This window comes from Microplitis mediator, chromosome 9 (genome assembly GCF_029852145.1).
Source record: "Microplitis mediator isolate UGA2020A chromosome 9, iyMicMedi2.1, whole genome shotgun sequence".
In the NCBI taxonomy this organism is placed as follows: Eukaryota; Metazoa; Arthropoda; class Insecta; order Hymenoptera; family Braconidae; genus Microplitis; species Microplitis mediator.
In genome coordinates this window covers 14742576-14753630 of record NC_079977.1, presented here as the reverse complement: position 1 = coordinate 14753630, position 11055 = coordinate 14742576, and the positions used below count along the sequence as shown (strand labels likewise).

Genomic DNA, 11055 nt, shown 5'->3' with positions numbered 1-11055 from the left:
CGTGAAATTAACTAGAACTTCAATTTAGACCTCAAATAACTTTTAACTAAAAGAATATTCATGTCTTGATATTATCCGTTTATTAGTTCATGACTTACAAAATTCAAAAGTAATAACAGAAATTGTCCCATGTTGTTTCCATTTAAAACTTTGACTGTCGTGGGGGCCGGGTTAATTTTAAAATTAAGAGCTGCAATTTGGCACGAGTTATTTTTGATATATTTGGAACCTATTCAAGACTATTCCGAAAATTCAAACATAGCCTAAATAAGGACCACCCTAATATATACATTTACTAGCTGTTAGCCGCCCGTTCGCTGAGCATTTTTTAATGTTAGATGACTCGATGTATTGATTGACTGTTACTGTCGTTATTCTAGCATTCACTGTACAACCATCTATAGAAATCAGTGCTGCAAAAATCTTAATGTAAAAAATAATGCAATCCTCATTTTTTTTTTTTTAATGGTAATGGAGTTTTTATTCATTGCTCATTAAAAAATGAATAAGTAATGTAGAGCAATACATTACTCATTAAAAAGTTAATGGGTAATGCAAACAAATACTTTACTCATTAAATAATAAGTAATAAGTATTGAAGGGCCACACATTATTCATTAAAAAATCAATGTGTAATGGGAAACATTACACATTAATCAATATAAAAAAGTTTAAGTGTAGATTCATGGACCTCTAGAACTTTTCAGCAGATCAAGATGGTCAATATATACCTGAAAATTACACATGTTGTAAGAAATTTGAGAAGTGATTTGTGGAATGAATGCGGAGTGGATGCTGAGTTGATGATTTTCACATAATTCAACTTCCCTGCAGTGACATATATTCGGGACAGAATTTCTTCAAAATTGTTAATAAAATAAATTCTGCGAAGTGAAATTTTTTGTCAGTTATTATCTGTTAAATTTACACTGCTAAAAAATTCAACTTTATCCACTAGAAAGAATCTTAAACTAAGAAAACCATTTCAAATGAATTATTGTTCTTGAGTCAAGAAAACAAATTCTTGAACCAAGAAAAATTTACTCAGATTTAGAATAATTTCGTGACTTAAGAATTCGTTCTGTTGACTCAAGAACATCAATTCATTTGAAATGGTTTTCTTAGATTAGTTTAGATTAGATTAAATTCACTTCATGTATGCCAAGCCTACTGGTCAGATGGCAAATTTCCAGAAGTATATAAATAAATAATGATACATTTCCTAGTTTAAGATTTTTCATCGAGAATAAAATTGAATTTTCGAGCAGTGTAGACTGAGGTATATCACATATAGAAAAGAATTTGTTTGAATATTCTGTAAATAATTACGATTTTTTTTTCACTATAAAATCGTTCTGTTCACATCTTGAATAAGCACAACTATTACCAATTTTTTTTTAATTTCTCATCAATTGGAAATAATTTCTCGTGAAAGATTCAAATATTTTACACTGATTCGATCAAAAAAATTTTTTGCATGGGATAACTTAAAAAAAAGTTATTTTCTAAATTTGCTCTTAGTTATTCGTTAAGAAGTAATTTTTTCCAGTTCAAATGTCGATAAAAACGCAATTTTATAGAATGTTATGGTAATTTTCCGGAAAAATTATGTTTCACTCATTTCAGAAAGTACTCCATTTTGCCAGCAGAAAATACAAAAATTTTTTCTAACGAAAGTTAAAAATTTATCCTATTAACTTCGAAGAGAATTAAAATCAAATAATTCATCGTATTTGGGACCCCAAAAACTTAATACTTTCTTAGGTACCCTAGTTTGCCCCTCCCTCTTCCCCTATTATTTATTTTTAGTCATATTTCTGCAAGTCAATAATCGATCATTCGAAATACTAGACGAAAAATTTAACTCTCTTAAAGTTAATGTGTTTCATCACAGATGGCGTCGCATAGAATTTTTTTCTCATTTGCGCATTTAAATTAAATATTTATGTATTCAAATCTTAAAATGAAAAACTATTTAATAGTTTTTTTGACTTAAAGTTTTTTTGTGAAAATTATTGTGTTTAATCAGTGAAATTTATTAAGACTATCAGAAAAAGTAAATAAGGTAAGTGATGAGTGTTAATCAAATTTTATGAGTTGCGAGTAAAAAAATATTGGTGATTTTAAAACTGAAGAATAAGGTTCATTATTTTTAATTAAAGTCAATAATAATAAGCCTATTTCAAAATAGTAGGTAAAAAAAAATTATTGTTAACATTTTTTACCTAAATACTGATTTCTAAATATAAAAGCTTTTGGGAATTAATTATTTTGAGGGTAAGTTGATTTTTTGAGATGAAAATAAAATAGTCAACACTTGTTAATATAAATTTTTCAATATTAGACACAATTAATCATCAATTTTCACTTTTTATTCAATATCTTACTTGTTTGTGTATATTACCAAAAGAGTCCAATCAGACATTCATCGATATTAAGTTGCATAGACGATTAATAGAACTACCATTTAGATTAGCTTTTTCCAATAGAACAGTTTAAAAATTTTTGATTCTTAATACTCTCCATCGTTTGTTATACATTCAGTTCTTAAAAAAACTTTTACTTGTATGGTCTTTTTAAAAAATCATGTAAAGCTACATCAAATTTGATAATATTACTTTTCTTCCAGTCAGATACTAAGAGATTCTCTAAAATACATTTTAAACAAAATATTTTTTAAATTGTTGTTTTATGCCTGTATTAACACTTTAACATTTTTAAATATATTTTTTTTTTTAATATCTAAGTTAATAATACTTTCTTGTACGAATGACATCGGAAATACGTTTTCAACATGATTTTTGATTAATTTTTCAAGTAGATGTAAATGTTTATTGTAAGCATTTCTCATGAAACTTCAAAATTAAATTTCTTTTGAATCTCTATTACTAATAAAATATCGATTAAGAACAAAAAACAGAACATTGGCTTTGATATGAAAGAATTTAAGGAATTAAAAATGTGAGAAGTAAAATGATCTCCATATTAGCATAGTTCGAAATCAAATAATGATTGTACATTTTTTCATTTCCACTTCAATTTTGGTTCTATTGGGCGTTTATTTTAATTATGTGATTTCTCCTCATTTCATACGGAACAAATAAAAAATTTTTGATTTATGTTTGAACTATTTTTCTAATATAAACTTATAGCTATTAATAAATATCATTTCTCAGTAAATAAATGTTGGTCAATACTATTGTTTATTTTTTGTTATATTAGAATTATGGCGGGTACTGATAACGAATCTCCAGTTGTAAAAAAACGCCGAATTGATCGAAATATTTCATTAGTAGACACTGATAGTGATGAAAGTATGTCATCTGATGATATACAAGAAGAAACTGTGCAATTGAGTCAGATGAGTATTTCTACGACCGAAACAGGTGATATTCCTGATACTAATGTTAATAATAAGAATGTGGAGAGTGACGATGAAGATAATGAGACGGACACCGACGACAATGAAGATGAGAACAACGAAAACGATAAGAATAATTATCGTAGTCTTGATGATCAAACTTGTAATAACGACGATGCACGTTAGTCAACTTTAGGACAAAATTCAGCTGATAAAAACTCAAATGACTGTACTAATGACTGTGAAATACTAGATGATAGGGAGAAACTATTGATTGCTGTGGAAAAATTAGCTTGCTTAGACGGCAAGTACTTTGAAGTTATAATAGATCAGTCAAGTTTAACTGGAAAAGTTATTGCGAATTGCAAACTTTGTGACCCACCAAAACCATTTAAAGGATCATTGAGATCAACATCAAATTTTACCAGTCATTTAAAGGTAACATTTATATTATGATGACAATTATTCATTCAGGTAAAATTGAGATCAATTTCATTTTTTGTTTTTCAACTTCCGGCTAAGAAAATTGAAAATTTTCAAAAATCGGGAAGTTTTAGTTTTCACGCCGATTTTCGAAAATCGAGTTTTCTACGGATCTTGACGTTTTGAGGGCCTAGGAAGCTTCTTGACTATTCCCGAGGTGATGTCACTATGTCTGTATGCATGTGCTGGTGTGTGTTTTTGTGTATATATGTATATGTATGTATGTATGTAAACCTCTCATAACTTTTGAACTGCTTGACCGATTTGATCGCGATTGGTAACATTCGAAAGAACTTCACTAAACTTAGATTTCTTATAAATATTTTTCAAATTTTTTTTTCCAAATAACTGTTGATATTATGTAACAAATTATTTGTATTTAAGAGGGTACGTCCACTCAGAAGCGTCAAAAAAAGTTTTATTTTCAATAATTTATTTTTTATAGTAATTAAGTTTATTTTACAAAATAAATTATACAGAGTTTTCATGCAATGCTTTAAGGGGGAACACCACTGTGACGGCCGAAAAAAAACTGTGATTTTCAGGAATTTTTTTGACAGGGAAAATAAAAGAATTTGGGGATCGGGTTTTTTTGATTTTATTAAGTGCACACTCAAGTTTGTTACGCTACATTTTTATAGAAAAATATTTAATTGTTACAAAGTTATAAACAATCTCGTGGAGCAGTAACGAAATTTTTCCCTCCCCATGGTCGGTTCGATTACTCAGAAACGGATCATCCGAAATTGAAAATTCAAATTGATTTTCAATCTGCATGAGTGTAGTTATCGTTGTACGTACGGGATTTTGAAAATTTTGATTTGAAAAAAAATGGCGACGGATTGGAAATTTTTCAATTATTTTTACTTTTTTTTTTTTGTTTCAACCCGACTCAAAAATTCTTAGAAATCCCTCAAAAATTCTGGATCATTGAAATTCAAAAAACCAAAAATAAACCTTTAGATTAATAATAAATCCAGTCTTTAATCGAAGCTTTTTTTTTTGTTGAATATTACTATGTTTTAACAAACAATTAACTTTTGATTTTTCATCAAAAATCAGAGTCTAAAGTTTCGAAAGCCGCCATTTTGTGAATTTTCAAAAAAAAAAAAAGCTTCGATTAAAGACTGGATTTATTATTATTCTAAAGGTTTATTTTTGGTTTTCTTAATTTCGATGATCCAGAAGGCTGCTGTGATGGTCACCGCGAGGCACTACTCGCGGGAAAGGTTCCAACTAAGATAGCGATAGTTTAACAATTAATATTTTTTTTTTTTTTTCGTAAAAGTTAAGTCCAAGCATTGCATGAAAACTCTGTATAATGAAAACTCTCTCTTTTCATTAGAAATAAGGAGGACGTTGCAAGAATGACCTCTTAAGTCAACTGTTTTACTAATTTTTTTTTTTTATTCAGAGGTGCCATAAAAATGATTATGTTGAATACATGAAATATTCAGAACAAAAGCGAAAAGGCTCAGATCCAACTTCAATCATCGATCGTAAACGGTGGTCATGTGTCTTCAATCAAAAACAAATTGAGCGAAATGTGGCAAACTTTATGTTAAGGTTTATGATTCCGTTCAGAGCAGTGGAAGATCCAACTTTACGTAAAATTTTTGACGGTAAATGAGTATAATTTCTTCTCTTAAACTAAAATATGATTTTGAATAAAAATTTTGTTCTTGAACTAAGAACAGAAAGTTCGTGACATAGAAAACAATTATTGTTTATTTAAAGTAACTGTTTTTGGATGACAAATTAAACTCCATCCATCGAAGATAATACATTTTTGATTGAAGTTAACAAAAACAAGTTATTCTCGTAGTGACAACCGTTTATCTAATACTATTATGTGACTGGGGGTGGAACAAGACCATTTCAGACAACGGCGGAGTTACCTGCTCGAGCGAAGTGAGGGCTGGTACCATCCGAAATCTGAAATCGTTTTTCATCACGTGTTACACATTATATTTTTCATATAATTTGCATTAAAAATGGCAGTTTTCATAGCTGGAGTCAACCAGAACTAGACAATTTCAGACTAGTATCCTATAGCGAAAAAAAACATTTTCTCGTCGCCGGGCCGAAAGCGACTACTTTCGTTTCGCATAGCGAAACGAAGTTGTCGCCTTTTGGCTCTGTTAACGAGAAAAATAGTATACACTCCTCGGGCAGTAAATAAGAAAGCCTCAGATCACATGATTGTCAACCTTGGCTTCGTCTCGGATAACAATAACATGTGGTCTGGTACTGTAACGAGGTTTATAAATCCTCCTTATCGTACTATGATAATAGGCAGTTACCAAGGGTATTTACCTCGTGTTACCTGGTTTACCCGCTTTAGTTTTACCTAATTATTATTATTATTTAATAATCCCTCTCCATTCGTATTTTTAATGAAAGGGATGCGCATCACGTCGACGCGTAAGCATCGACGTGAATCTATAAGAAGGCCTGCGCGCCTCTAATTATTTAGATTTATAATAGATTTTCTCAACTTTACTATCACTATGGCTTTATAATAAATACAGTTTATTCTTTTAACTCTTTCTTTTAACTTTTAATTACCTGCTTACAACTAAGTATTCAGTATTAATTAAGTATTCTTTTAAATAATAGAATAATCATTAACTGCAATGATTATTCTCGTGTAAACCTACCTACACTTCCTAGCCTACATACCTTCCTGTAGAAGACGGCAACCCCGTAGAGGTGCATACCTGCTGTATCCTCATCCTAGCCTATAGTACCTGCCTATAGAAGACGGTAACCCCGTAGGATGTATACCTGCTACATCCTTTTCCTACGATACCTGCTCGTAGAAGCGTGTACCTGCCACGACCTTTCCCGACAATACCTGCTTGTGGAAGCGCGTACCTGCCGCGATATCCTCCTACAATACCTGCTTGTGGAAGCGCGTACCTGCCGTGACCTATCCTGTAATACCTGCTTACAGAAGCGCGTACCTGCCGCGATATTTATCTACAATACCTGCTTGTAGCTATACCAGACAATTGTGATACAGAGCTCACAATTGTCTTGATTATTTATTGCTCTCATTCATCGATACCAGTGAACCAACACCTCACAGGTAAGTATAATAACACTATTATTATACCTTTGTGATTTCTTGTGCTTCTCACTAGTTTGGCTTATTTTGCAAACACCTGTAGTCTACTCTCTTTCTTTACTTATATATAACAAGCCCCACGACTCCCGATCCTTTATATGCATTTCGCATACATAAATCTATGGCCAACCGGTCGTCTGGTCCTTACGAACCGGGTAACACCAGGATCAGTTACCAAATAATTAGCTTACTAGCTAAAAGGGACACGGGCCCATTAAATTTAAATGGGTAACGGACGGTTGATTCATCCCTATTAGAGGGGTGGACCTCGACTTCGTTTCAGTACCTAGGTGTGCAATATACTATTCTTGGACCGAATTTTATTTCTCTGTGATAAAGAGATTCACCCTATCTATTTGTATGTATTACTATTGTTAATTTTACATAATGTTATATTACAGATTTACAAATTAAAAAAAAAGATTGTCAACTGCAACATTTAACCCGCTATTCTTTATTAAAGCAAGTGGACAAAATTTTCAAGAAATCTTTCGATTACGTGCGTAAAGAAATACTTCTAATTATTGGAAGAAGAGGATATGTGTGTACAACTGCAGACGTTTGGACCGGAGGATCACGTTGATTTCTTGGAGTAACAGCTAGCTGGGTAAAAATTGAAAATACGCGTTCATATCTATTTTCTTTTGTGTATCTTTCTGTTCTGTTTTCTATCTTCTTTTTTTATATATATAAAAATTCCCTGTCACAGTGTTTGTCTGCGATGGACTCCGAAACTTTTCGAGTGATCTTATTTAGCGGATGTTATTTTTATTTTTATGTATTACATACAACAAAAAACAAAATTTATAATGATATGAAAGTTAAACATTTCTGATTACATAAATCAATTTTTTCGTATCTTACAGATTCATCCTGATCCATTAGAGCGTAAATCTGCAGCAATTGCATGCAGACGATTTTATGGAACTCATTCATTTGATGCAATTGCAAATCACTTATCCGAAATCCATTGTTCGTTTGGTTTAACACCCCAATCCATTCGAGCTACAATAACTGATAATGAATCCAATTTTATTAAAGCATTTAAAGAGTTTGGAGTTGAGGCCTTAAATGATACTTTTGCAGGTAGAGATCCTAGTTCTTCCTAGCTAAATTCCGAAGTTCATAATATCTAAATTAATAATTCGCGACTGGAAATATTTATAAAACAATTGACCCACCAGGCCACTCAAAACATCCTGCTATTTTCGAGTTCATAACACTCATTCAGTTGTTCAGGATATTCATTCACAATTAACTCAGTATCTACAGCTGAAAAATGAAGTTAAACAACACATTTTTTAGATCTTCGAGCTCGAAAATATTGCAAATACTTGAAAAATTCCAGAATTAAAAAAAAATACATTCATTAAAATTTTCGAGTTGCAATATTTTCCAAACAAATCAGCTGATTTTGATACACTTTGTGGACTTAATGTAGTTCCCCAAGTACAGAGAGAAATGACGAGAATTATTAAATCGGTCTGACGTTAACTTTGGTAGTTACTTTGAAAAACATATTATTTAAAAATTTTTGAACTTTAATATTCACGGACGATTTTAATCAATACGGTAATTTGGAAGTTTTATTATATTCTTTCAATCATTGATAAAATACTTTTTAAGTTACTAAATGTTGAATATAAAGGTTCCATTTTTTTTAAATTGAGAAATATTTTCAAAATCTCGAATCAGTTCTCTTCAGTACTTGATTACAGTTTAAAGGAAATGAACTGGATTTCTACTAGACAAAATAATCGATTAAAACTCTCGAGAGGTAAGGTCAATGAATAACCATAGAAGCTTGAATACTAGTAAACTAGAAGCTGATAGATAGAATCGATGGCTTGCGACCGATCTCCACATTTTTGCGAGGTTGTCCTTTGCTATCAATGAATTTCATTCGCTTGATATCAACATCTTTGATTATACTTGAACAAACACTAACAGTAACCAGCGCACTAATATTCACGTTTGTTGGGTTAAATTGAACTGATTTATCGAGACAGTAACAATATTGTTGCTTGGAAAAGAAAAAACGCTTCATCTTTTACTCTAAGTTTCTACTGGGCAAAATAGCCGATTGAAATGCTGAATATCTATGAAAAATTCTCGAAAAATACGGTCTGGATAAATTTAGAATTTAAAAAAAATTTATTTAAAATGTCAGTTGTTATTGCTATTCTAAATGTGAATTTACTATACCTTAATACCATGTGCCTACGTAATGACTGATTTATATTTTTCATTTTCCGATTTAAGTAAAAACCCGTTCGAAGATATAGATGTGGAAATTGATCTTGGTACCTACGATACAGACTTTGATTCTGTCGATGAAAATATTGCCACGAATGATGAGTTTTCTAATGAATGTGAAAATCAATTACCACGCCATTTTAGATGTGCTAGTCACACATTGAATTTGATTGCTACAACGGACAGCTTGAAGGCTATTAAAGAATCCAAAAATTTAAACAAGAAATATTTTAATGTAATCGGGAAATGTTTATCTCTGTGGAAATTTTTACGTTCTCCTAAAGTGTATGAAAGTCTGAAAGATCACTTAGGTATTTCACTTAAACGACCTGTTGTCACTCGTTGAAATTCAACCTATGATTGCATAAATCAGCTATTAACAGTTGAAGAGAAGCTTTTAGACAACAGTAAGCTGAAATTGAAGAAAGCTTTCAAGTCCGTGGATTTAAAGTTTCTGAAAGAATTCGTGCGTTGCTCAAAACTTTTGGCATGTGCAATAGATCGTTTACGAGCGGACAAATCATATTACGCTGTTCTTCTCCTACGTTAATTTCTTTGAAATACGAAATGAGAAATTTGATAGAAGATGAGACTTTCATTGATTGCAAGCCACTTGCTCAGGCTATAATCCATCAAGTGGATCAGCGATTTACAAAACTATTTGACCCTTCTCAACCTGATATAGATGCGTTCATAGCTGCTCTTTCTCATCCCCGGTTTAAAGGCCGCTGGTTAACGTCTTTCACCGAAATAGAACAGAAAAAAATTCATCAGCGATTCTCAGAAGTGGTTTCTGCGGAAGGCAGTGTAGAGTCAGCAACTATAACTAATAGAGATATGATCGACGAATTTAATTTTGGAGAGCCTACATTTGCGATTCCTGAGTTTCAACTGTTATTATCACAAAGTGAGACTGCAGCAGAAGTGGCACGTTACTTAAAGAGCACAGAGACTGACTTAAAACTGTTAGAAAAATTTCCAGCAATTCGTAAATTTTTTCTGAAGTTCAATACACCATTGCCTTCATCTGCTCCTGTAGAAAGACTATTCAGCCACGTGACGATGATGAATTTGCCGAGGTACAATCGTCTTAGTGACAAGCATTTTGAGCAGAGAGTGCTCTGTAAGGTTAATGCGGCAAACTCTTACTGTTAATTTATAATACATACTTTTATCTACAATGTTCATTATGTTTATTTTATTTTTACTTATTTGTTTTGTTAATAAATCTTCAGATCAATTGATATTCAAATACATTCTTCAGCAGTCAGTACACAAAGTTTATTTCATTTATAAGATATTTTATACTTACAGATAACTAAGCTTTCTTATAAGAAATATATATATGGGTCATTCCACCAAATAAAATTATTTTTACGGGGCGACCCTCGTCGATTCGGGTCAAACTTTGTGGAGTCGTTCTATATATTAAAAAAAAAATTCTCTGAAAATTTGAGCCTTTTATATGCAGCTGTTTCAAAGTTATGATTTTTTGGAATTTTTAAAAATTTTTGTTTTCACCTTTTTCATTAATTTTTTTTAAGGAAAATTTTTTTTTTAAAAAATGAGCACTTAACAGTTTTTTGTAGGAAAAATTTTCAGCTTTCCAATAAGAATATCCATTTTTTATTTTATGTTACAGAAGACCTTTTAAAATTCGATTAAAGACGAAAAAACGATTTTTATGACTGTGCGGCGCTTGATACATCTAATTTGATATTTTTTTCTGAAAGCTGAGACTTTTTCTCACAAAATATGTGATTTTCACGATGTGCATATTTTTTGTTTGAACAAAATCAATAATTATTTAAATGCAAGTCATTGA

The 11055-nt window shown here is 31.2% G+C and overlaps 1 long non-coding RNA gene across 3 annotated transcripts; it reads left to right on the top strand.

The window, feature by feature from the left end:
- The first annotated feature begins 3236 nt into the window (after positions 1–3236).
- LOC130674448 (uncharacterized) lies at positions 3237–10625 on the top strand. 3 transcript variants are annotated; one of them, XR_008991051.1, is made up of 5 exons: positions 3237–3799; positions 5259–5466; positions 7376–7581; positions 7841–8060; positions 9237–10625. It is a non-coding gene; the product is annotated as an uncharacterized LOC130674448 (long non-coding RNA). The 3 variants fall into 3 exon arrangements; XR_008991049.1 differs by having other exon boundaries at positions 7841–10625; XR_008991050.1 differs by lacking the exon at positions 3237–3799 and adding an exon at positions 4103–4231 and having other exon boundaries at positions 7841–10625.
- Positions 10626–11055: the final 430 nt, after the last annotated feature.